Below are 6000 nucleotides of genomic sequence, written 5' to 3' on the forward strand. Positions count from 1 at the left end.
ATTTTTTTTCCTGTAACATGGGCCAAACGGGCCATAACCTGGCCTCTTGTGGATAATATGGAGTTTTTTAAAAAAAGGTTAAAAAAATTAAAATTCGAAAAAGGGTGCGGGTTTAGAACAATTCGAAAAATGGGTGCCTCCCGCCCGATCAACGGGCGGGATGAGACATCCCGCCCATCCAACGGGCGGGGGGTCGAAAAAAATTTCACACGCCCCCATCAGGCGCCTCTTCGCGAAAGTTACGCGGCAGCCCGCCCTTCCAACGGGCGGGGGGTCTTCCGAGGGGCCTCCCGCCCGTTGGGAGGGCGGGAGGTTCCCCCGAGGGGCATCCCGCCCTCCCAACGGGCGGGATGTCACCCCCCTCCCCCACTATTTAAGCCCCCCACCCACCCCTAATTCTCATAATATTCATCAAAAATCAACAAAAAAGAAAGGGAGGAGAGGAAGAGAGGAGAGGAGAGGAAGCGGCGAAGCCCTGTCCACACGTCGGTTTGGAGGTATATTCTTGTTATAATCGTATAATTATTAATTATTTTTATGAATATTTGATAGGGTAGTTATACGTAGAATAGTTTTCAGTATTTTCAATAGCTTTTAGAAATATTTGTTAGGATAGTTCTATTTTAAATAGTTTTGAGTATTTTTAATAGTTTTTAGATATATTTCTTAGGGTAGTTATATTTTGAATAGTTTTTATAATTTCAATAGTTTTCAGATATATTTCTTAGGGTAGTTATATTTCGAATAATTTTCAGTATTTTTAATAGTTTTTAGAAATATTTGTTAGGGTAGTTCTATTTTAAATAGTTTTGAGTATTTTTAATAGTTTTTAGATATATTTCTTAGGGTAGTTATATTTTGAATAGTTTTTATAATTTCAATAGTTTTCAGATATATTTCTTAGGGTAGTTATATTTCGAATAATTTTCAGTATTTTTAATAGTTTTTAGAAATATTTGTTAGGGTAGTTCTATTATAAATAGTTTTGAGTATTTTCAATAGTTTTTAGATATATTTCTTAGGGTAGTTATATTTTGAATATTTTTTATAATTTTAATAGTTTTCAGATATATTTCTTAGGGTAGTTATATTTTGAATAGTTTTCAGTATTTTTAATAGCTTTTAGAAATATTTGTTAGGGTAGTTCTATTATAAATAGTTTTTAGTATTTTTTATAGTTTTTAGATATATTTCTTAGAGTAGTTATATTTTGAATAGTTTTTAGTATTTCAATTGTTTGTAGAAATATGTCTTACGGTACTTATATTTTTCATGCAGATATGGCGCAGACACCGGAGCTCCTTGACGCGAACATCGACGAACGTCACAGGTCGTACCTAGCAGCGGTGGAGGGGCAGGAGCTTCACGAGTTGCGCTCTCGTGTAGCAAAGGAGTTGTTGCACCTGGACGACCGCTGGCTTGACAGGTGATACTTTGTATTTTTTTTACGAAACTAATGTATAGCTTGTACGATAATTGTAACCACAATGCAAAATATACAGGTTACGTGAGGCTGGTTTGCTGCCACTCGCACGTATGCTTCAGGCCGGCGACGGCCAAGACGGTGGCGCCAAGAAGCGGATGCAGCTGGACCGCTCTCTACTTGCAGCGTTGGCGGACAGGTGGCGTCCGGAGACGCACACGTTCCACTTGCCGTGCGGGGAGATGGCCCCCACGTTGCAGGACGTGTCGTACCTGCTCGAATTTCCCATTGCGGGTGAAACTGTTGGTCCGGTTGCTGTGCCACCTACCTGGAGGGCGGAGCTGCAGAAGCGGTTTGCTCCAGCGAACCCGCCACTTTTTATGAACGCACCTGATTTGCCCGGCCCCGCCAAGAGTTGGGTAATACAATTTAGGGTACGTCCAATTATTTTTTAATTAATTTAATTGAATCATATGTGACTATGAAAGGCCCTTATTTGGTTTTGGTAATTGAGTGACAACTTAGGTGGACTAATAAGTGTTTATATTGAGATACACAGGAGATTAGTCCACATAAAGACACTAGTATGAGCAACATGTGCCATGGAGGAGAAATGGCTAAGGGTTGATGCTATACTCATATAGTGTGATCGAGAAGCTCATTGCATATGAGACATAACATGGAGTTATGTGACCAAAATGGAGAAGATCAAGACAAGGCTTGGCTTGATGGACCGGTTGCAATGGAGAAGGGCAAGTCAAGGCTTTGAAGCGAGGGACCGCGAGGCGGTGAAGCTTGGGCAAGATTTGGCGCCGATGGACCGAGGCAACGGTGAAGAGCGAGCAAGGTCAAGATCGATGGACCAAAGAGGTCATGTGATGATATGGAGTGGATCATATCATTCAAGGAAGATCAAGCCAAGTGTTGACTTATGAAGATGATCAAAAGGCTTGATGGAATTTGGTGCTTGTGTGGCATCAACATTTGGAAAAATGAAATAAAATGCGCAAGGCAAAGGTATGACTTGTAGGGCATTTTATTTCACCGGTCAAAGGTTGTGTAGAGAAGTGCATGACTGGATTTAGGATAGATGGCCGTACTATCAAGAGGGGCAAACTTGTTTGCATATCGGTCATCTAGTGTCACTTGAGCGATCTAACATTGCGATGTTGCTAGGATCGAGTGGCGTGGTGAGATCAAGTGAAAATCCTTTGAAAATGATTGTGAAATGCTAACACACATGCACATGGTGTTGTTCACGTGGTGGTGTTGGCACATTTGCAAAGGAGAAAGAGTTGGAGTTGATGTTGATCAACTTTGGGAAGGAAGAAAGGTTTTTCGGTTTTCTCCGGAAATTAGGTTGTCTCTTGGAGTGGAATACTGCTTTGATCCATTGTGTTTTGGACCAAGTATTCAGTTGGGTTGTGTAGCCCTCTGAATTAGCTTTCCATAGAGTCCAAGATCACCTAATTTGGACATTCGGAGCTAAGAGTTATGGCCATTTTACCGAGGTACATTTCTGCTGGAAATATACCAGCGGACGGTCCGCCCATGGGGGGCGGACGGTCCGCCGTTATCCCGGATGAGCTCTAACAGAGCCGTTTTTGGCTCTGTTGGTGGTCCAAAATGAACTGCGGACCGTCCGGTCCTTGGTGGCGGACGGTCCGCCTCCTACTGAAAATTCTAGGACAGAAACGCTACGTTTCTGTGTGTGCTCACTTTTTGAACTGCGGACAGTCCGCCCATGGGGAGCGGACGGTCCGCCGGTCACTTCCAGTTTTAGTCAGAGACGTTTGCAAATCGGTTGGTTCGAAGTTTTGAACCGCGGACAGTCCGCCACAGGGGCGCGGACAGTCCGCCCGGGGCTCTAACGGTCGACTCTGACACATAATAATTGCAGTTCTAGCCGTTGGTTTTGAACGGCGGACGGTCCGGTTTCTGTGAGACGGACAGTCCGTGAAATCCCTGTTTTCACGGGATTTGAGTGTAACGGCTAGTTTGGGGCCTCCCTCTATAAATAGAGGGTGTGGCCGGCCATTTGAGGGGGCTGAGCACCTTGGGGACTTAGTGTCCATGTGTGAGAGTGCTTGAGAGCCCTCTACTCACTCTAACTTGATAGTGATCATCCGATTGAGTGAGAGAGCGATTCTAGTACGATTGCTTTGAGAGATTGCATCGAGTGGCACTAGGTGATCGTGTTGCAAGCCGGTGTGCTTGTTACTCTTGGAGGTTGCCACCTCCTAGACGGCTTGGTGGGAAGAGGCTCCGTTGAAGCCCGCAAGAAGATTGTGTGGTGCTCCGAAGAAGAGATTGTGAGGGGTATTGTGCTCACCCCGCGGGAGCCGCGAAGAGCAACTCTAGTTGAGCGAGACGTGAAGAGCAACAAGTGGTTCGTCCAGATCATGTGCTAGAGCTCGGTGTGAGCACTCAACGTGGGAGAGTGTGACTTGAGAGTCACCACTAGCAAGAGGATCGGCGGCAACCTTGGAGCTTGTCTCAACGGGGATTAACTTGGTGGCAACCAAGTGAACCTCGGGATAAAAATCACCGTGTCAATCTTGTCTACTCTTCTCGGTGGTTTGCATTCTCCAAATCACAAGCCTTGTATTTACATTCATATATATCTTGTGCTTGTGTAGTTGCTCTCTAGTGTTTAGTTAGTTTGTGTATCTTGCTAATCATCTTCTTGCTTGTGTAGCTAGAAGTAGAGATCATAGTGTAACTAGTTAGATTGTGTAGTTTAATTAGTTGCTCTTGCTTAGATTGTGTAGCTAAGCAAGTTGAGCTCTTGAGTTTGTATTGTGTATTCTTGTCCTTGAGCATCTAGTGAGCTTAGGTTTGGCTTTGTGCTATTGCCTATTAGAATTGTGTAGGAGCTCCCCTTGTTTGTGAAGTACTAGTGCTTAGACTTGTGTGGCTTGGCATTAGAATTGTTAGGAGAGCTCTTACTAGCTTGGCACTCCATTTGCTTTGTGTAGGATCTTTTTGGAAGTGCTTTAGAGTCATAGTTAGAGGGGTGAAGTCTTGGCTAAGCGAATAGTTTCAATTCCGCATAAGTTTCGGTTAGCCGGCGCAATTAGTTTTAGAAAGGACTATTCACCCCCCCTCTAGTCCGCCATCTCGATCCTACAGACTACCTCTAAGTATTGATCAAATATATTTCAGGCTCAGGATCTGCACCCTCTGGCTGGGCAGTACGGGGTGTCGCAATGCGTGGAGGCATATCTGTTGTGGTTGTTCGGCTGGACTCTTTTCTGCAACTCTACCGGCAATTATGTGGACAAGGTGCTCATGCAATACCCGCGCGCGATTGCGGATGCGGAGCCGAGCCAGGTACCTGCGTGGAGCTGGGGATCGGCAGTGCTTGCTGCCACGTACCGAGGCCTTTGCCAAGCCTGTTTGAAGATGGAGAGGACCGCCGTCATCACAGGCTGCCCACTTCTGCTGTAGCTATGGTCGTACGAGCGATTCACTATAGCACGCCCCCTAATCAGCGAGGAGCCTTATCCGCCCGAGATGTATGAGATGTGGGATGAGAATAGCCCCACGATGGGTTCGCTTTGGACCGATCGACGGGTAAGCTCTTTAATTTACTGTTGTACGTTTCTGTATATGCAAAGTACCGATGCAGTTGTGTATTTTTGCAGATGAGCTGGCACATCGGCAGGTCCGAAAAGCATACCCGCAGTTCGTGTCCGAATTTGATCGGATGCGGCCACAGGATGTCATCTGGACCCCGTACACCGCTGCGGCTATCCAGATACGTGCGCCGCACGGGTTGTCTTCTCTCTACACGCGTGACAAGGAGTACTGCCTCACAAAGGCGAACCTAGTGTTCGATATTATCGTCGAGCCGTACTGCGTCGAGCGAGTGATGAGGCAGTTCGGGCGATGACAACACTTTCCTTTCCTACCTCGAGCGTTCTAGACTGTGCCGCGCAACGTACACGAGTAAGTTTGTGATAACTCGTTTTGTATTAATTATATAATCGTTATCATAAAATAATATTATCTTTCAAATGTTTGCAACAGATATTCGCGCAGGGGATATCATGCCAACGAGGTCAACTGGGTGGTCAAGCTGCAGGAGTACGTAGGAGGGTGGCTGGACGCACGTGACGATGTGTGGGACGAGCCGCAGCCACACACGGAGGCGTCTTACGGCGCATACCTCCGCTGGTACCTCCCTCGCACGCGTCCGTACGTCACTCTTTCACGTATTGATGACGCAGAGCATCAGCACCAGCCGACCATCTCGGACACGTATCCCTCGTACCGTGATCAGGCGCAGCGTGGCGCGGTACGTCTTTCGCAACTTGAATTATTAAATCTTTTTTTATAAAAGATCGATAACAATATTACTCTGCTTCCCATTACGTATGCAGATCGATCTGATCAACTTTGCGGAGGTCGAAGCTACATCTCAGATCACGTTGCTTGAACGTGGAGTACGTGTACCGGAGGCACAGTACAAAGACAGCTTGCGTAAGATTCAAGACAACTTGACGCGAGCGTTACGTGCACTGACGTGTCGCGGCAGAGACGACGTGGGGGCCTCCAGTTCATCTCATGCGTCC

This window comes from Panicum hallii, chromosome 5, assembly GCF_002211085.1.
Source record: "Panicum hallii strain FIL2 chromosome 5, PHallii_v3.1, whole genome shotgun sequence".
Lineage (NCBI taxonomy): Eukaryota > Viridiplantae > Streptophyta > Magnoliopsida > Poales > Poaceae > Panicum > Panicum hallii.